Source organism: Pelodiscus sinensis, chromosome 3 (assembly GCF_052426305.1).
Source record: "Pelodiscus sinensis isolate ZL-2025 chromosome 3, ASM5242630v1, whole genome shotgun sequence".
Classification (NCBI taxonomy): domain Eukaryota; kingdom Metazoa; phylum Chordata; order Testudines; family Trionychidae; genus Pelodiscus; species Pelodiscus sinensis.
Window position 1 is genome coordinate 9,662,924 of NC_143054.1, and position 21,378 is coordinate 9,684,301.

A 21,378-nucleotide genomic window follows, 5' to 3' on the forward strand; every position below is an offset into this window, starting at 1 on the left:
AACCAGAGCCACTCCTGGGCGAACCAGTTCAGCATCGGAAGATCCACCGTCGGAGCAGTGCTCATGCAGGTATGGCATTCTCCGTCCACTGTGCCATGAGGAGGGAGGGGGGTGCAAGGAAGGGATGTGTTCCCTTAGAGAAAAGGAGGGAAGGGGTGCAAGTCCCATTCCTGGGAGGGTTTGGTCCATCCCAGTCGTACTATGGACAGCCTGCGGTGGCCAGATTTGCAAGGGGGGTTGCTCCTAGGGAGTGGGGGTGCTGGGCAGTGGGGGGGAAGGAGCATCCTCAGCCACCCTAGGACCCCAGTGACTCGCTGTTTTGTGTGTACCTCTGCAGGTGGTCAAGGCCATCGACAGAGTACTGCTCCACAGAGTCATCCGCCTCACCGATTTGGATGTGGTGATCAAGGGGTTTACTGCCCTGGGCTTCCCCAACTGCGGGGGAGCAATCGACGGGATGCACATCCCCATCCGTGCCCTGGACCACCAGGCCTCCCTCTACATCAACCGGAAGGGATACTTCTCAGTCATCCTGCAGGCTGTGTCTGACCACTGGGGACAGTTTGTGGACATCAACATGGGCTGGTCCGGCAAAGCCCATGACACGTGAGTGTACAACTCCTCTGTGTGCCGGAGGCTGCACGCTAGGATTTTCTTCCCCAACCACCACATCAGGGTCGGGGTCGTGGACATGACTGTGTGCCTGGTGGAGGATGTGGCCTACCCACTACAACCCTGGTTGATGAAGCTCTACATGGGACACTTCAACCCCTCCCAACAGGCCTTTAATGTCAAGCTAGGCAAGGCCCGCATTGCGGTGGAGAGTGCCTTCAGTCGGCTGAAGGCCTGCTTTAGATGCCTCCTCACCTGCCTGGACCTCTCTTCCGCATGTGGTGGCAGCATGCTGTGTGCTGCACAATTTGGGCATGTCTAGACTACATGTCTCTGTTGCCAGAGGCATGTAAATTAGACTACCTGACACAGTCAATGAAGCCGGGATTTAAATATCCCCGGCTTCATTAAAATAACAATGGCTGCCACACAGTGCTGGCTCAGCTGATAGTCGGCAGAGAGCATGAGTGAAGACGTGGATCGGTCGACAAGCGAAGCCTTTGTCGACCGCTCCTGTAAACATCGTTTCACGAGGCATAAGGAAGCGGTTGACAAAAGCTTCCCTTGTCGACTGATCCACATCTTGACTCAGATAGCCTCAGCCAGCAGCCGCACAAATTAACTACTGATCTGATGCCCTACTGACACCGGTTTCAGCTCCCCTTAAATGCAATTCAGCGTCCAATCAGTGTAGATGCGCTATTTCGAAATAGGACAATGCTATTTCAAAATACATTTTGTATGTAGACATGTTATTTTGAAATATCTTTTTTCGACTTAACTGTTTTGAAATAAAATATTTTGAAATAACGCTGTATGATAGACATACCCTTAGAGATATGGGTGACCCCTCTCCCACAGTGAAGCTACCAAAATCTTCTGAAGAACTGGCACCATCTTATTTCGTAGTTCCCTCAGTCCTTTGAAAAATCATAGATGGAATCTTCAAGAAATCCCTTTTGAAGCGCTTGGAAAAGAGGAAAATGATCAGGAATTGTCAAAATGGATTCACCAAGAGCAAGTCATGCCTCACCATCCTGATTGCCTTCCATGTTGAGGTAACTGGTTCTCTGGATATGAAGAAGGCAATTGACGTGATATAACTTGAATTCAGCAAAATTCTAATATTTCCCCATGGTATTCTTGCCAGCAAGTTAAAGAAGTATGGATTGGATAAATATCCATTTAAATATCCCCGGCTTCATTAAAATAAAAATGGCTACCACGCTGTGCCGGCTCAGCTGATAGTCGGCAGAGAGCATGAGTCAAGACGTGGATTGGTTGACAAGGGAAGCCTTAGTTGACCACTCCTGTAAACATCATTTCACGAAGCATAAGGGAGCAGTCGACAACAGCTTCCCTTGTCAACCGATCAACGTCTTGACTCGCACTCTGTGCCGATGAACAGCTGAGCCAGCACAGCGTGGCAGCCATTTTTGTTTTAATGAAACCAGGGATATTTAAATTCTGGCTTCATTGACTATATTGGGTAGTCTAACTGACATGCCTCTGGCGACAAAGGCATGTAGTCTAGATATATCCCTTGTGTGAGTGGAAGGTGGAGGCTTTCCTGCCAGCCTAGATGACAGAGGCCGACCACTTGGCCGGCCTCTATGTGCAGCTCCACATGGCTGCCAGCTGGAAGGCCCATCGGGGGCTGTCTGCATCCGGGTGGCCCTGTGAGAGAGCTTCTAACCAGAGAAGGACTAAAGTCTCCCTGGTGCGCCCCACTGGGGGCTTGTGCCACATTTCACCCTCACATCCTTTCACAGACCCCTCCTTAAGCCCCCTTCCTGATATAAATAAAGACACATATGATGACAAAAACAAACTGTTTATTGACCATATCTGGGGTGAGGAGGAAATGAGGGTGAGAGAGGGGAAGGGTAAACCTGGGAGGCGGGAGCTGGAAGGGGGACGCAAGGGGAGGAAAAAGTCAGGGTTGGGAGTCTTGCTGGTCCACCTGTCTCCCAGTGGGTGCGGGGGCCTTGGCGTTGGAGCGGGTATGGAGGGTGGGGCAGGTGGAGGGGGAGGAAAAAGCAGGAGGGGTAGCAGGAGTGGGAGGAGCAATGATAGCTGGGCAGGAGCAGCAGCAGGCAGCAATATCTGCACTAGGGCCTGCAGGTGGTCACGCATGGCATGCTCCTGGTCAAGCAGCTCCCGCGCAATCTCTCCCGCTGCAGCTGCAGGTCTTCCTCCACCCAGTGCTCCTGGAAATGGACCCACCATCGCAGGAGCTCCAGGTGCTGCTGCTAGTATCCTCCTGGTTCCGGGTCAGCTTGCTGAGGGCCCAGGTGTGGCAGGATGTCCTGGATGGGGTGGTGCACCCTGCACTCACAGCTGCTGCAGCTGTGGAGAAACAAGAGAAGTGGTCAGTTCTCCCTGGGGACACAGTGGGTGAAGCGCAGCCCCCCTCTGCAAGGCGAGGATGGCAGGTGTCCGCACCATGATATCCTGCTATCCCCGGAGTGTGAGCTGGTCCCTGTGCTGCATATAATGTGTGTGGGGAGTAGGAAGGGGGGAAGGAAGTGAATTTGTGCCCTGCCTCTGCCTAGAGGGGGCTTGTGCAGGGAAGGCATCGTGCAGTGTCCCTCCTTGGAGTCAGGACTATGTGATGTGCCTTCATACATACATACATGTGTGTGGGTAACAGGCCAGGGCCCCTCTGTGGCAGCCAGCCTGGGCCACATGCCCAGAGTGGCACGGCACAAGCACAGGTTTCTGCGTACTCCGTGGTCAGCCAGGCCCACACGCGTGGTCCTTGGTCTCCATCTCCCCTCCTCCTCACCCCCACATAAGGGGACAGAGATGGCACTCACATGTCGAGGCCTCCCCGGCCTCCGATGACACCGGTAACAGGCTACCTGGGATGGCTCGGGGGTCCTGGGTGAGTGCCGCGCTCCCTCCCAGCTCCTGCAGCTCCTGGATGTTCTCTTCCTCCTCTTCTTCTTCCTCCTGGGTGTCTGCCCCAGGATTGATGACCACCTGTGGGGCACGGACCATCTGGCCCCCCAGAATGCAGTCCAGGGTATCATAATTGGTGCAGAGGTCAGGATCAGCCCCTAGTTGGGAGCTATCCCCATAGACCCTGGCATAGGCCTGCTGCAGCTCTTTTATTTTCATGCACACCTGTTCTTGAGTGCGCATGTGGCCTTTGGTGGCCAGTCTGTCTGCCATCCACCTGTAGACATCCGTGTTCCTGTGTCTAGTGCACAGATCATGTACATTGGAGGCCTCCACCCAAACCTCAATGAAGTCCACAATCTCCGCACTAGACCAGGAAGGCGCTCGCCTTTTTCGTCCCCTGGCAGGCTTCTGGGAGCTGCCAGCCTGCTCCTGGGGAGTGGTGGAGGGCTGGGTGCCACTGGATGGCTGGTTCATGCCGGGCCAGCTGCACAGACTGCTGGCTCTGTCCTGACAGGCTTGAAGCTGGCATAGGCACTGTGGCCGGAGTCTACCCCTTTGAGAGCTCCATGGCTGGGGCGGGGGGAGCAGAAGAGTTTTTTCTGGTTGTTCCCAGAGTGCCAGAGGCCCCCTATTTCAAAATAAGCATCTACACAGAGCTTATTTCGATTTAGCTATTTCGAATTTGGCATTATTCCTCGCGGAAGGAGGATTACCAAATTCCAAAAAAGTACTCCGCTATTTCGAATTAATTTCAAAATAGCGGTTTGGCTGTATAGATGCTAGAAAAGTTAATTCGAAATAACAGCTGTGATTTTGAATTATCTTTGATGTGTAGACATACCCTAAGATTATAAGAATGAAGGTTGGGATACCAACCATATTTTGGAAAGTGAAAAGTGCATAATGTTGGTGGGAAGTATTAAAAAATGGATGGGCCATCCCTGAGGAACAGAACACAAAATAAGGAGCAAATTCCAGGCTGTTAAATAGGTTCCATCATTCCGGACCTAAAAAAGATGATGTTTGATGGAATGGAAGGAGAATATTTAGACCTCCCATGTATCCCTAATGATTACAGAAATTTTAGTTATGTTATATTTCAGCTTCTAGTTGGATGTGAAAAGAGGCCCAGGTGTGATTAGTTGGTAGCAGAAGGTGAAAAGGAAGGTTTTTTTTGGTTGGTTGGTTGCATGGGTGGATGTGTCTGTGCACAGAAGGGTGCTTTACATTTTCTCTGCAGCAGCATGCACTTACACTTCACTGCCACCCACATTCTCCTGCTGCTTTCCAGTTTAGGTGTGGTAATGAGTTGACCAGGCAGGGTCTAATTAAGGGAAGAGCCTTATCTTCCATTAAGCAATTGGAGAACGCCCATTAGCAGCACCAACACCTGTTGGGAAAGTGCTGTGGATTGAAAAGTGTAGGAAAACTGTAAGTGACAACTTTAAATGCTCAGAGTTTTCTCCTAGTCATGCTCGAAGGCCAGTGAGCTTTGATGGGAATCATGTCCTCTGGGATTAGCAGAATCAATCATCTTGCACATAGCGTAGTCTATGGCGAGATGAGCAGTACCTTTCTGATTCCTGGAGCAGCCTGCTTTCTCTTTCTCTGTTTTTATGTTTGTGCCTGTTATCAGTCTGAAGGCCAGGAAATAAAGGAGTCCCATCTTACAAACTTACTGTGAGATTATTTCTGATCATTGTATAAAACGTCTCGTTTGGGTATAATATGAATATAACAGGGAACAAAGAGTAAAATGGCCGGCCAGTCTAAAGTGCCAGATCCTGGTGTCCCAAGAGGGTTAGAAGCATTGAGTGCTCCCTGTCCTGTCTCTGTGAAGGATGTGGTGTGTGAGGAAACCAGCATCTTCCATCCGCACAGACATGGCAGAAATAGAGGGCAACAACCAGGGATGAGATACTTTGTATTTGGTACATCCAGATGTGTAGAAAGGGAGGGAAGGAGGAAAGTAATCACCAGGAAATGATTCTGAATGAGGTTATGAAGCGTTAAGTGCATTTATATTTTGCCAGCTCTGAACACTTCTTGGAATTAATCCCCTGAATAATGCAGAGTTAACATAATTTCTCATTTAAAAATGAATAGAACCTAAATCCCTAAATATACATCAAACATTGATAATTTTTTAAAGTAAATACAGAAACAAACATACCCTGCCATCAATTGTTTCGCTGGCAGAATCATTTTCTGAAATTCTTCCCGTACTATAAACCTCTTCTAAAGTCAAGTGCTGTGTCTAGACTGGCAAGTTTTTCCGCCAAAGCAGCCACTCTGGCGGAAAAACTTGCTAGCTGTCTACACTGGCCGCTTGATTTTGCGCAAGAGCACTGACTTTGTAATGTACAAAATCAGTGCTTCTAACGCAAATACTTTCACGCTCCCGTTCAGGCAAAAGCCCTATTCTGGAAATGCTTTTGCGCAAAAGGGCCACTGTAGAGAGCTAAAAACTGTTTTGTGCAAAAAAGCACCAATGGTGAAAATGGCGATCGGGGCTTTCTTGCAGAAAACCACATCTAGATTGGCACGGACGCTTTTCTGCATAAAGTGCTTTTGCGGAAAAGCGTCCATGCCATTCAAGACACTCTTTTCCACAAGTGCTTTTAACAGAAAAACTTTTCCGTTAAAAGCATTTCCGGAAAATCATGCCAGTCTAGACGTTGCCAAGATGAAGATTTTTACCCAGCGGTCAATGTTTATCAGATATAAATATTCAAATGTTTAATTTCTAAGGGCAGGGATTGTCAAATGTACTTCTTTGAAATTCTCCAGGACTCTTTATGGTGTCGTACAATTAATAATTACAGTGATGCAAAGATTGCAGCAGACTTTCTGAATGTCATGTGCATCAAAACAAGATTTCAACAGACCAGTCCATAATCTAATGCTTAGCACCCTATAAATAGACAGTGTTGCAGTCTCACGTCGATATCAATGTCTCTTCTCTATAGGCGCATTGAGCTCGCAGCCAACCTTCAGCTATGAAGATCCTGTACCTTCTTTTTGCTCTCTTCTTCTTGGTGATGCAAGTTAGTGGGCAAGGTAAGATTTTACTGAAGTGTGGGACCGCCATGAAAGAATATTTGTAAATACAGACTAAGAGTGTTTAAAATCTTGTCATTTCTTCTTTCTAAATGCTTCTTTTTCTAAAAAGCTCTAGTGTTTACATGCTTAGCAGATGATGCTCAAAATTTAGCTGTGAAATAGTCCTAGGATCAGGTGCCTGAGATGTGCAAGAGAAAATCTATTCAGAGTTGGTTGAATTGTTCTCTGTGAAAATATCCCCACTATTGGACCGATCCTATTCAACATTTTTATAAATGACCTGGCAGAGAACATTAAATCATCACTGATAAAGGTTGCCATTGAATGTGGACAAAATTGCAGCTATGTAAGAATTATTAAATATCAAGCAAAATGGTGCACAGGAAGATTAGTGGCCTGACTAGGCGGTGTCATAGCGAGTGGGAAAAACCCGTAAAACTGCAATCACAACGCTCATTTTCCCTCATGTGTGTTTATGAAATTCAAGACTTTTTTCATTTTTTGGTGCAGGATTTGGCTGTTCTCCTTGTTGTAGAAGACGATGTATTAGGATGGGAGGCTGGTGCACTCCTCGTTGTTGTCCCTTTAAAACCATGTTTCGCTGCGGCATGTATAAATGCTGTCGTCGAGGCTGAGTAAGTTCAGGATTCCACAAGGAAGACATGACAATGTGAACAGAGATATTTTTCCATCACTTTCTATATTGATTAATCTTGGGGGAGGTGTGTGACAGCACTGTCCAGGCATCTGTGTTTTCCAGGGTCAGGCCCGCCTGGGACCTCACTTATTGATGTCTTTTACTTAGAGCTGCCTTCCCCGGGCTGCCCAGAGCCAGTTCCTAGTTCAGAGCATCCAGAGTGGTTGGGTATTTGGAGTTTACTCCTCTGAGACCTGGCAACATCAGCATCAGCTCCAGCACAATCCATAGGTCCGTGGTTGAAAGAGGACAGCACAGATCCAATTATATCAGCATTAGTTTGTCCATGGGTCAATTCTGTCAAAGCACCTGTAAGTGCCAGACCATCATTATATGGGTATAAACTACTCCGGAGGTATATTCTGAAATAGCTTATTTCAAAATAGAGCGTCCACACTACAGGGAATCTTCAAAATTAGTCTGAGGCAGGATCCCCTTATGTGGATGCACAATATAGATTTAGAGCCCCAAGAAGCATGGGAGAGATATTACTTAGAATGGCCCTGGTGAGGAGCTATTTCGTAATAGTAACACTGGAGCGTCTACACTGCAGCTATTTTGAAATAGCTATTTCGGAAGAGGAGTTCTTCCTCATGGAATGAGATTTTAAAAAGTCTGAATAAGCTGACTATTATTTTGATATTATTTCAAAACAATGAATTCCTGTGTAGATGATCACATTTTTAATAATGGTAGAGTATAGGCACACCCTGACTCATATCAGAATGTTTCTTGGAGTTCTGGAGTGATTAGTTCTAGACCATGCACCATTTAACATTTTTGTCCTGGAAAGCAATGGGCTCGGCTCGACTATGCAGAAGATTCGAAAGAGGATAAGAATATTCAGCAGGAATTTCCATATCTTCTTCTGATCTCATTTGCGAAAGTGGCTTTTTCTGCAACCCCTTTTTTTGAAATGTCATATAAACCTTATTTTTTGTGGAAGAGCAGCTTTTCGAAAAAGGGACGTGTGTCAAAAAAGCTGTATTCCAACTACTTTCACTTTCGAAAGCTCTATGAGATCGGAAGAAGATATGGAAATTCCTGCGGAATTTGCATATCCTCTTTCGAATCTTCCTCATAGTCTAGACATAGGCTTAGACAAAAGAATACAGGAAATCAAACTGGACCCCGGACTGACCACTGTGGGGCCCCAATGCACACACCCTAACAGTTTGCCTTCGGTCCACCCTCTCTGGGGAACCTGGTGCTGGCCACTGTCGGTAGACAGGATACTGGGCTAGAAGGACCTTTGGTCTGACCCAGTACGGCCGTTCTTATGTTCTTATGTTATGTTCTTGAAAGTGAACCATTGACAACTGCTGTTTGATTTTGTTCTTTCAACCACTTGCGCCTCCATTTTATAGTAATATCACCTAGACTACATTTTCCTAGTTTGCACATGAGAAAGTCTTGGGCAACTGTGGCAAACTCTTACTAAAACTCTTACTGAGCTATAACATGTCTCGCACCTCACTAGACAGTAATACTGCCAAAGACTCAAAATGGTTTGTTTCGGCAGAATTTAGTCTCGAAAAAGACATGTTGACTGTTCTCCTCCAGTGTTTACAAGTTAATGAGTTCAGAATTAGTTTCAGTATCTTTCCAAGAAATGAAGTGTGGCTGATGGATGTATAATTTTCCCAGACTTGTTGGGTCCCTTTTTAAAAATAGATACAATCCTTTGGCCTTGCCCTGTTCTCTGTGACCTCACTTGTTCACCACAAGATCTCAAATATATTTGGCCATTTTTATTAAATCTGTAGTTTTCTAATGTAATGTCATATTATTCAGGGTCCATGGAAGTGATGACAACAAATATTCTCAAGGCATAATCTCCTGGAAGCTGGAAGAAAATGTCTTGTGGTGAATATCTTGAAGAAAATCCAGAAAGATGCTCTCTAACCTGCATTATGACCTCTGTCTTACTGGAATAAAAGCAACTGGTTGTGGTGGTGTATTGCAAACATGTGTGAGTGTTTTCGTGAGCACACGGAGCTTGTTTTCATACAGAGCAATGGGGAGATGGCCATGTTTTAAAATGTTTTCAAGGTGGAGTGGTTAAAAGGGACAGTGAGAGAAATCTCCTCCGTGTTCTAAGTCCCTAGATTTTGACGTGGTTATTACATGGCTGTCACAGCAACTGTAAGCGAGAGAAGACCTGCAGCGCATCTCTCCTCTTCTCTACCAACTGCTTCATCATTCCTCATGATATTCCCCACGACAGGTAGCCACTCTGACTGCTCATGTCTCCTTCCCTCCCATCCCGTTAAGCCTGTAGTTGGTCTCCTGTCCTGTCCTGCTGGGCTCACATTTCACAGGCAGAACCTCATGAACAAGACATCATCCCAAGCTTCACACTGAGCTAAGCCCCTCATTCCCACAACCCATCTCCACCTGGGACACCTGCCTCTGCTTCAGCCAGGCTTTCCCAGCCATGTTAACCCAATGCAGCCCTGCTCCAAAGCAGAGACCTGCCCCACACACAAGCAAGTCCATGCAGTGAGGATTTTTAGTGTGTGCTTTCTGTGTGTCACATGATCAAACTTCAAATGCCCTCCAATCCTCCTTCTTCTCTCCCACCCTCCTCTTTATCTCAGGTCACATGGAAAGACAGTGAGAGGGGCTCAGGCAGGCCAGGAGTAGCAGGGCTCTGCAGATGTAAGGACACACAGCAAGGAGGGAGAAGGGCTTGGAGTCCTGCAGAGAGTCTGAGCTTCTGTAGATCTCAGCATTCCCACAGGAGGAGAGAATTGAATACTGACATCCCTAAATCCTCAACTTCCACTGCTACCCCTCCTATTCCCCCACCCACCCTGCCCTCCTCTATCCCCTGTAGCTGCAAACCACTTTAGCCCCCCCACACACACACATAGAAACACACTTCTTCTTCTATCTCATTTCCCATTTATCCATCTCCTCCTCATAGCCCCATCCTTCTGTGCAGGCCCACATCCTTATTTCCTCAGTCTTTCACCCTGCAAGCATTCTCAAGGGGAATTTATTTTCTTTTAAAAACCAGTGGCAGTGCATTATATATAGTCAGCTGAGCTCAGATCCCATTTCCCCATAATTATAATAAGAAAAAAAATGGGGATAGGCAATTTCATTCTCAGATTTCTCCCCCCAAAACAGCTTTCAAATATCAAATATCATATTTAATAACTCCTGAATAATGTAACCCATTCAACAGCCCTGTATTTCCTCCATTCTTTGTGCTCTGTTCCTTGGGGTGGCCCTTTCGCTTTCTTTCCTTCCCCTCCAGCGTTACAAGGAGATAACCCAATGCACTTTTGACTTTCCAAAGATGGTGGTTGTCCCATTCCTCATTCTTATTATCTCACATGTCTGGGTGACACTTCTCACGGAGTGAAGCCACCAAAATCTTCGGAAGAACTGGCCCCATCTTATTAAGTAGAAAGTCCCCTCAGTCCTGGGAAAAATAAAAAAATGGGATTCCCAAGGAATCCATTTTGAAGCACTTGGAAATTCAAAGTTCCAGCAATATCCCTGACACATTTCAGGGAAATACAATATACTGGGTCCTACCTGGGAGCAGTAACACCCCATAAGTATCGACTTCCTGGAGAAAAATAATCAGGAACTCCCAACATGGATTCCCCAAAGGCAAGTCATGCCTCAGCAACCTAATTGCCTTCGATGCCTTCTTTTATGCCAACTCCCCCCACCCGTTACTCCTGCTGCCCCCTCCCCTGGATGCCTCTGATACAGTAGTCGAGTAGTGACTCACATTTCCAGTTACCACCTTGAGGGTTGACAGGTTCTTGTCACAGGATCAGGGCCAGTATGTAAATTATTGTATGGTTGGGAATCTGATGTGCACATTGGCAACACTCACACTACAAAAACTCTCATGTGCTTACAAATATATTTTATTAATATACTTAGAACTGTCACAAACACCCTAACGTAGACAGATAGACTGGGAATGTAGATCTATATTTCCACATACACCATTCCTTTTAGCAAAATGCAGGACAATGTAGCACTTTAAGGACTAACAAGATGGTTTATTAGATGATGAGCTTTCATGGGCCAGACCCACTTCCTCAGATCAAATAGTGGAAGAAAATAGTCACAACCATTTTCCTCAAACCACTATTTGATCTGAGGAAGTGGGTCTGGCCCATGAAAGCTCATCATCTAATAAACCATCTTGTTAGTCTTTAAAGTGCTACATTGTCCTGCATTTTGCTTCATCTACCCCAGACTAACACGGCTACATTTCTATCACCATTCCTTTTAGAACATCCTAAAGTGTAGTGCATTGTCTTCCTCATCACCATCACCTTCTCTATGGTCACCAAGGGCCATCATTCTGGCACCTCCCAAAGAATACATCTTCGACTCCTCCCGCACCTTGGTTGGGATGGCATTTTTATATATTATGCTGAAGATATAGGCTATGTCTACACTGGCCCCTTCTCTGGAAGAGGCATGCTAATTTCTAACTTTGGAATAGGGAAATCCGCGGGGGATTTAAATATCCCCGGCAGGATTTAAATAAACATATCCGCCGCTTTTTTTCCGGCTTGGGGAAAAGCCGGAAAAAAGCGTCTAGACTGGCGTGATCCTCCGGAATAAAGCCCTTTTCCGGAGGATCTCTTATTCCTACCTTTTGAGGTAGCTGATCTATCCAGCTTTCTGTCTACCTTACAGTCTTGCACCCCCTCCCACTTTTTCTCTAGGGCAACCCATCCCTTCCTTGCACCCCCCCTCCTCATGGCACAGTGGACGGAGATTGCCATACCTGCATGAGCACTGCTCCGACGGTGGATCTTCCCACGCTGAACTGGTTCTCCACAGATCAGTAGATATCCAACATGGAGAGCTTCCAGAGAGTGATGGCCACACTCTTTTGGAGGGGAATGGCTGGCCTCATGTGCGTGTTCCGTCACCGCAGAGCAAGGGTGAGCCACTCATAGAGCTCGAGGAAGGTGTCCTTCTTCATCCTGAAGTTCTGGATCCATTGTTGGTCTCCCCAGCGCTCCAGGATGATGTGGTCCCACCAGTCACAGCTGGTGTCCAGAGGCCAGATGTAACAGGGCATGCTGGCATTCGGGCACTGCTGCTGCTGCTCCCTGGCCCCCACGGTGTCAGGAAGAGGTCTTGGGAGTCGGGCTGCAGCAGATGCTGAAAGACAGTCTCCAGCACTTGCTCCCAGGCTTGCAGCAACGCGTCCAAAATGAGCAGCAAAGTGCCCAGGAGCGGCTCTGGCTCCATGTTGCCGAGTGCTGTGGTGTCCTGAGTTAGGGCACCCAAAGCAGACAGAGAGAAAAAATCTTTGTTGTCCCTCAGTGAGTTAGGCAAGCAAGCAGGGAAAGCTGAGAACTGGCTGTCTAGGGGGGTCCCTTTAAGCACAAGCCTCAGATAGCCTCAGCCACACAAAATAACTACTGACCTGATGCCCTACTGACACCGGTTTCAGCTGCCCTTAAATGCAATTCAATGTCAAATCAGTGTAGATACGCTATTTCGAAATAGGACAATGTAGCCTGGCATTTGTTCCTGTTTTTCTGCTCTGTTCCTCAGGGATGGCGCATCCAGAAATATAATTTATGCTATCATGTGCCAAAAGTGTCCGTCTGCTATGTACATTGGACAAACGTCTCAGACACTTCGCCAAAGGATCAATGCCCACAAAACAGATATTAGACAGAATCACAAAGAAAAAACAGTTTATTTTGTATGTAGACGTGTTATTTTGAAATATCTTTTTTCGACTTAACTATTTTGAAATAAGATATTTTGAAATAACGCTGTAGTATAGACATACTCTTAGAGATCTGGGTGACCCCTCTCCCACAATGAAGCTACCAAAATCTTCTGAACAAGAAGCACCATCTTATTTCGTAATTTCTTTAGTTCCCTCAGTCCTTTGAAAAATCATAAACGGGATCTTCAAGAAATCTATTTTGAAGTGCTTGGAAAAGACGAAAATGATCAGGAATTGTCCAAATGGATTCACCAAGAGCAAGTCATGCCTCACCATCCTGATTGCCTTCCATGATGAGGTAACTGATTCTCTGGATATTAAGAAGGCAATTGACGTGATATAACTTGAATTTAGCAAAATTCTAATATTTTCCCCATGGTATTCTTGCCAGCAAGTTAAAGAAGTATGGATTGGATAAATATCCATTTAAATATCCCCAGCTTCATTAAAATAAAAATGGCTGCCACGCTGTGCCAGCTCAGCTGATAGTCGGCAGAGAGCATGAGTCAAGACATGGATTGGTCGACAAGGGAAGCTTTTATCGACAGCTCCTGTAAACATCATTTCACGAGGCATAAGGAAGCGGTCGACAAAAGCTTCCCTTCTCGACCGATCAACGTCTTGACTCGCACGCTGTGCCGATGATCAGCTGAGCCAGCACAGCGTGGCAGCCATTTTTGTTTTAATGAAACCAGGGATATTTAAATCCTGGCTTCATTGACTATATCGGGTAGTCTAATTGACATGCCTCTGGCGACAAAGGCATGTAGTCTAGACATATCCCTTGTGTGAGCGGAAGGTGGAGGCTTTCCTGCCAGCCTGGATGACAGAGGCCAACCACTTGACTGGCCTCTATGTGCAGCCCCACATGGCTGCTAGCCGGGAGGCCCATCGGGAGGCTGTCTGCATCCGGGAGGCCCTTTGAGAGAGCTTCCACCCTGAAGTGCCCCACTGGGGGCTTGTGCCTCATTTCACCATCACATCCTTTCACAGACCCCTCCTTAAGCCCCCTTCCTGATATAAATAAAGACACATATGATGACAAAAACAAACTGTTTATTGAGCATATCTGGGGTGAGGAGGGAATGAGGGTGAGAGAGGGGAAGGGTAAACCTGGGAGGCGGGAGCTGGAAGGAGGAGGCAAGGGGAGGAGAAAGTAAGGGTTCGGGGTCTTGCTGGTCCACGTGTCTCCCAGTGGGTGTGGGGGCCTTGGCATTGGAGCGGGTATGGAGGGTGGGGCAGGTGTGGGGGAGGAAAAAGCGGGAGGAGGACCAAGAGTGGGAGGAGGAGTGATAGCTGGGGCGGCCGCAGGGGCTGGAGCAGCAGCAGGCAGTAAAATCTGCACCAGAGTCTGCAGCTGGTCACGCATGGCATGCCCCTGGTCAAGCAGCTCCCGCAAGCTCTCCCGCTGCAGCTGCAGGTCTTCTTGCACCCAGTGCTCCTGGCAACGGACCTACCATCGCAGGAACTCCAGGTGCTGCTGCTGGTACTCCTCCTGGTTCCGGGTCAGCCTGCTGACGGCCCAGGTGTGGCAGGATGTCCTGGACGGGGTGCTGCGCCCTGGACTCACAGGTTCTGCGGCTGGGGATAAACATGAGAAGTGGTCAGTTCTCCCTGGGGACACAGTGGGTGAAGCCCAGCCCCTCTCTGCAAGGCGAGGACGGTAGGTGTCCGCACCATCATGTCCTGTTATCCCCGGAGTGTCAGCTGGCCCCTGTGCTGCATATAATGTGTGTGGGGAGTAGGAAGGGGGGAAGGAAGGGGAGATGTGCCCTGCCTCTGCCTAGAGGGGGCTTGTGGAGGGAAGGCATTGTGCAATGTCCCTCCTTGAAGTCAGGAGCATGTCATGTGCCTTCATACATACATACATTTGTGTGGGTAACAGGCCAGGGCCCCTTTCTGGCAGACAGCCAGGGCCACATGCCCAGGGCGGCCCGGCACATATACAGGTTTCTGAGTGCTCAGTGGTCAGCCAGGCCCACACACATGGTCCTGGGTCTCCCTCTCCCCCCCTCCCCACTCCCGCATAAGGGGACAGTGATGGCACTCACATGTCGAGGCCTCTCCGACCTCCGATGACACCGGTAACAGGCTACCTGGGATGGCTTGGGGGCCCTGGGTGAGTGCCACACTCCCTCCCGGCTCATGTATGTCCTCCTCCTCCTCTTCTTTTTCCTCCTGGGAGTCTGCCCCAGGGTTGATGACCACCTGTGGGGCATGGACCGTCTGGCCCCCCAGAATGCAGTCCAGGGTATCATAATAGGGGCAGAAGTCAGGGTCAGCCCCTAGTTGGGAGCTATCCCCATAGACCCTGGCATAGGCCTGCTGCAGCTCTTTTATTTTCATGCACACCTGCTCTTGGGTGCGCATGTGGCCTTTGGTGGCCAGTCTGTCAGCCATCCACCTGTAGACATACGTGTTCCTGTGTCTAGTGCACAGATCATGTACATTGGAGGCCTCCCCCCAAACCTCAATGAAGTCCACAATCTCCGCACTAGACCAGGAAGGCGCCCGCCTTTTTCGTCCCCTGGCAGGCTACTGGGAGCTGCCAGCCTGCTCCTGGGGAGTGGTGGAGTGCTGGGTGCCACTGGGTTGCTGGCTCATCCGGGCCAGCTGCACAGACTGCTGGCTCTGTCCTGACAGGCTTGAAGCTGGCATAGGCACTGTGGCCAGAGTCTACCCCTTTGAGAGCTCCATGGCTGGGGCGGGGGGAGCAGAAGAGTTTTCCTGGTTTGCCCAGAGTGAGATACCCTGGGAGGGGCCGGAGGCCCCCTATTTCAAAATAAGCATCTACACAGAGCTTATTTCGATTTAGCTATTTCGAATTTGGCATTATTCCTCGTGGAAGGAGATTGACCAAATTCAAAATAAGTACTCCGCTATTTCGAATTAATTTCAAAATAGCAGTTTGGCTGTATAGACGCTAGAAAAGTTAATTCGAAATAACAGCTGTGATTTTGAATTAACTTTGATGTGTAAACATACCCTAAGATTATAAGAATGAAGGTTGGGATACCAACCATCTTTTGGAAAGTGAAAAGTGCATAATGTTGGTGGGAAATATAAAAAAATGGATGGGCCATTCCTGAGGAACAGAGCACAAAATAAGGAGCAAATGCCAGGCTGTTAAATAGGTTCCATCTTTCGGGACCTAAAAAAGATGATGTTTGATGGAATGGAAGGAGAATATTTAGACCTCCCATGTATCCCTAAGGATTACAGATTTGGATTCAGGGCAACTGAATGTATCTTGAATTTTAGTTATGTTATTTTCAGCTTCTAGTTGGATGTGAAAAGAGGCCCAGGTGTGATTAGTTGGTAGCAGAAGGTGAAAAGGAAGGTTTTTTTGGTTGGTTGGTTGCATGGGTGGATGTGTGTGTGTACAGAAGGGTGCTTTACATTTTCTCTGCAGCAGTTTGCACTTACACATCACTGCCACCCACATTCTTCTGCCTCTCCCCAGCTTAGGTGTGGTAATGAGTTGACGAGGCAGGGACTAATTAAGGGAAGAGCCTTTGGAGAGCAATTGGAGAACGCCCATTAGCAGCATCAACACCTGTGGGGAAAGTGCTGTGGATTGAAAAGTGTAGGAAAACTGTAAGTGACAACTTTAAATGCTCAGAGTTTTCTCCTAGTCATGCTCGAAGGCCAGTGAGCTTTGATGGGAATCATGTGCTCTGGGATTAGCAGAATCAATCATGCACATAGCTTAGAATATGGCGAGATGAGCGGTATCTTTCTGATTCATGGAACAGCCTGCTTTCTCTTTCTCTGTTTTTATGTTTGTGCCTGTTATCAGTCTGACGGCCAGGAAATAAAGGAGTCCCATCTTACAAACTTACCGTGAGATTATTGCTTATCATTGTGTAAAACGTCTCGTTTGGGTATAATATGAATATAACAGGGAACAAAGAGCAAAATGGCCGGCCAGGCTAAAGTGCCAGATCCCAGTGTCCCAAGAGGGTTAGAAGCATTGAGTGCTCCCTGTCCTGTCTCTGTGAAGGACGTGGTGTGTGAGGAAACCAGCATCTTCCATCCACACAGACATGGCAGAAATAGAGGGCAACCACCGGGGCTGAGACGGTAAAGGCCCTTCCAATTTTGGACTGCCCTGCTGATTTCACCTGCCCTCAATACTTTGTATTTGGTACATCCAGATGTGTAGAAAGGGAGGGAAGGAGGAAAGTAATCACCAGGAAATGATTCTGAATGAGGTTATGAAGCCTTAAATGCATTTATATTTTGCCAGCTCTGAACCCTTGTTGGAATTAATCCCCTGAATAATGCAGAGTTAACATAATTTCTCATTTAAAAATGAATAGAACCTAAATCCCTAAATATACATCAAACATTGATAATTTTTTAAAGTAAATACAGAAACAAACATACCCTGCCATCAATTGTTTCCCTGGCAGAATCATTTTCTGAAATTCTTCCCTGTACTATAAACCTCTTCTAAAGTCAAGTGCTGTGTCTAGACTGGCAAGTTTTTCCGCCAAAGCAGCCACTCTGGCGGAAAAACTTGCTAGCTGTCTACACTGGCCGCTTGATTTTGCGCAAGAGCACTGACTTTGTAATGTACAAAATCAGTGCTTCTAGCGCAAATACTTTCACGCTCCCGTTCAGGCAAAAGCCCTTTTCTGGAAATGCTTTTGCGCAAAAGGGCCACTGTAGACAGCTAAAAACTGTTTTGTGCAAAAAAGCACGGATGGTGAAAATGGCGATCGGGGCTTTCTTGCAGAAAACCACATCTAGATTGGCACGGACGCTTTTCTGCATAAAGTGCTTTTGCGGAAAAGCGTCCATGCCATTCGAGACACTCTTTTCCGCAAGTGCTTTTAACAGAAAAACTTTTCCATTAAAAGCATTTCCGGAAAATCATGCCAGTCTAGACATTGCCAACATGAAGATTTTTAACGCAGCGGTCAATGTTTATCAGATATAAATATTCAAATGTTTAATTTCTAAGGGCAGGGATTGTCAAATGTACTTCCTTGAAATTCTCCAGAACTCTTTATGGTGTCAAACAAATAATAATTACAGTGATTCAAAGATTGCAGCAGACTTTCTGAATATCATGTGCATCAAAACAAGATTTCAACAGACCAGTCCATAATCTAATGCTCAGCACCCTATAAATAGACAGTGTTGCAGTCTCACGTCGATCTCAATGTCTTTTCTCTATAGGCGCATTGAGGTCCCAGCCAACCTTCAGCTATGAAGATCCTGTACCTTCTTTTTGCTCTCTTCTTCTTGGTGATGCAAGTTAGTGGGCAAGGTAAGATTTTACTGAAGTGTGGGACCGCCATGAAAGAATATTTGTAAATACAGACTAAGAGTGTTTAAAATCTTGTCATTTCTTATTTCTAAATGCTTCTTTTTCTAAAAAGCTCTAGTGTTTACATGCTTAGCAAATGATGCTCAAAATTTAGCTATGAAATAGTCCTAGGATCAGGTGCCTGAGATGTGCAAGAGAAAATCTATTCAGAGTTGGTTGAATTGTTCTCTGTGAAAATATCCCCACTATTGGACCGATCCTATTCAACATTTTTATAAATGACCTGGCAGAGAATATTAAATCATCACTGCTAAAGGTTGCCATTGAATGTGGATAAAATTGCAGCTATGTAAGTATTATTAAATATCAAGCAAAATGGTGCAGAGAAAGATTAGTGGCCTGACTAGGCAGTGTCTTAGTGAGTGGGAAACACCTGTAAAACTGCAATCACAATGCTCATTTTCCCTCATGTGTGTTTATGAAATTCAAGCCTTTTTTCGTTTTTTGGTGCAGGATTTGGGTGTCCTCCTGGTTGTAGAAGACTATGTATTAGTATGAGAGGCAGTTGCCTTCGTCATTGTCCTTTCAATATGACTCCCCTGTTTCCCTGTGGCATGTATAAATGCTGTCGTCGCTGGGTAAGTTCAGGATTCCACAAGGAAGACATGACTATGTGAACAGAGATATTTTTCCATCACTTTCTATATTGTTTAATCTTGGTGGAAGCGTGTGACAAAGCACTGTCCAGGCTTCTGTGTTTTCCTGGTTCTGGCCCGCCTGGGAACTCACTTATTGAAGTCTTTTACTTATAGCTGCCTTCCCCGAGCTGCCCAGAGCCAGTCCCCAGTTCAGAGCATCCAGAGTGGTTGGGTATTTGGAGTTTACTCCTCTGAGACCTGGCAACATCAGCATCAGCTCCAGCACAATCCATAGGACCGTGGTTGAAAGAGGAGAGCACAGAGCCAATTACATCAGCATTAGTTTGTCCATGGGTCAATTCTGTCAAAGCACCTATAAGTGCCAGAGCATCATTATATGGGCATAAGCTACTCCGGAGAAATATTCTGAAATAACTTATTTCAAAATAGAGCATCCAAACTACAGGGGAGCTTCAAAATTAGTCTGAGGCAGGCTCCCCTTATGTGGATGCACTACATAGATTTAGAGCCCCAAGAAGCATGAGGGAGATATTACTTAGAATGGCCCTGGTGAGTAGCTATTTCGTAATAGTAACACTGGAGCGTCTACACTGCAGCTATTTTGAAATAGCTATTTCGGAAGAGGAGTTCGTCCCCGTGGAATGAGGTTTAAAAAAGTCTGAATAAGCTGACCGTTATTTTGATATTATTCCAAAACACTGAATTGCTGTGTGGATGATCACATTTTTAATAACGGTAGAGTGTAGACACATCCTGACTCATAACAGAACATTTCTTGGAGTTCTGTAGTGATTAGTTCTTGACCATGCACCATATAACATTTTTGTCCTGGAAAGCAATGGGCTCGGCTCGACTATGCGGAAGATTCAAAAGAGGATATGAATATTCAGCAGGAATTTCCATATCTTCTTCTGATCTCATTTGCGAAAGTGGCTTTTTTCATAACCCCTTTTTTTGAAAAGCCACATAAACCTCATTTTTTGAGGAAGAGCGGCTTTTCGAAAAAGGGACGTGTGCCAAAAAGGCTGTATTCCAACTACTTTCACTTTCGAAAGCTCTGCCATCGGAAGAAGAAATTTGCATATCCCCTTTCGAATCTTCCTTATAGTGTAGACATAGCCTTAAACAAAAGAACACAGGAAATCAAACTGGACCCCGGACTGACCACTGGGGGCCCCCAATGTACACAGCCTACCAGTTTGAAAGTGAACCACTGACAACTGTTGTTTGATTTTGTTCTTTCAACCACTTGCGCCTCCACCTTATAGTAATATCACCTAGACTACATTTTCCTAGTTTGCACATGAGAAAGTCTTGTGCAATTGTGGCAAACTCTTACTAAAACTCTTACTGAGCTATGTCATGTCTATGGTATCTCCCAGGCCACTAGACAGTAATCCTGCCAAAGAATGAAAATGGATTGTTTTGGCAGGATTTAGTCTAGAAAAAGATACGTTGACTGTTATCCTCCAGTGTTTACAAGTTAATGAGTTCAGAATTAGTTTCAGTATCTTTCCAAGAAATGAAGTGTGGCTGATGGATCTATAATTTTCCCAGTCCTGTTTGGTCCCTTTTTAAAGAGAGATACAATCTTTTGTCCTTCCCCTGTTCTCTGTGACCTCACTTGTTCCCCACGAGATCTCACATATATTTGGCCATTTTTATTAAATATGTAGCTTTCTAATGTAATGTCATATTATTCAGGGTCCATGGAAGTGATGACAACAAAGATTCTCAAGACATCATCTCCGGGAAGCTGGAAGAAAATGTCTTGCAGTGAAAATCTTGAAGAAAATCCAGAAAGAGGCTCTCTAACCTGCATTATCACCTCTGTCTTACTGGAATAAAAGCAACTGGTTGTGCTGGTGTATTGCAAAAGTGTGTGAGTGTTTTCATGACCACACGGAGCTTGTTTTCATTCAGAGCAATGGGGATGATGGCCGTGTTTTGAAATGTTTTCAAGCTGGAGTTGTTAAAAGGGACAGTGAGAGAAATCTCCTCCGTGTTGTAAGTGAATTAGAGAAGACCGACAGTGCATCTCTCCTCTTTTCTACCAACTGCCTCATCATTCCCCACGACATTCCTCATGACAGGTAGCCACCCTGACTTCCCATGTCTCCTTCCCTCCCATCCCGTTCAGCCCGTAGTTGGTCTCCTGTCCTGGCCTGCCGAGCTCACATATCACAGGCAGAACCTCAAGCAGAAGACCTCAGCCCAAGCTTGACACTGAGCTAAGCTCCTCATTCCCACAACCCATCTCCACCTGGAACACCTGCCTCTGCTTCAGCCAGGGTTCCCCAGCCATGTTAACCCAATGCAGCCCTGCTCCAAAGCAGAGAACTGCCCCACACACAACCAAGTCCATGCAGTGAGCATTTTTAATGTGTGCTTTCTGGGTGTCACATAATCAAATTTAAAATGCCCT

General features: G+C 46.4%; 3 long non-coding RNA genes across 3 annotated transcripts in view; 2 read left to right on the forward strand and 1 right to left on the reverse strand.

The window, feature by feature from the left end:
- The first annotated feature begins 6,440 nt into the window (after nucleotides 1-6,440).
- LOC149524612 (uncharacterized) lies at nucleotides 6,441-9,246 on the forward strand. The gene is made up of 3 exons (XR_016349094.1): nucleotides 6,441-6,579; nucleotides 7,093-7,217; nucleotides 9,074-9,246. It is a non-coding gene; the product is annotated as an uncharacterized LOC149524612 (long non-coding RNA).
- A 4,809-nt stretch (nucleotides 9,247-14,055) lies between these two features.
- Nucleotides 14,056-21,378, reverse strand: part of LOC149524613 (uncharacterized) — an 83,013-nt gene continuing 75,690 nt past the window's right edge. The window contains exon 2 of the long non-coding RNA XR_016349096.1: nucleotides 14,056-14,597. This is a non-coding gene — a long non-coding RNA (uncharacterized LOC149524613). The remainder of the gene's footprint in view (nucleotides 14,598-21,378) is intronic.
- Nucleotides 18,156-20,831, forward strand: LOC106731785 (uncharacterized). Its single transcript, XR_001368051.4, has 3 exons — nucleotides 18,156-18,294; nucleotides 18,808-18,932; nucleotides 20,658-20,831. It is a non-coding gene; the product is annotated as an uncharacterized LOC106731785 (long non-coding RNA).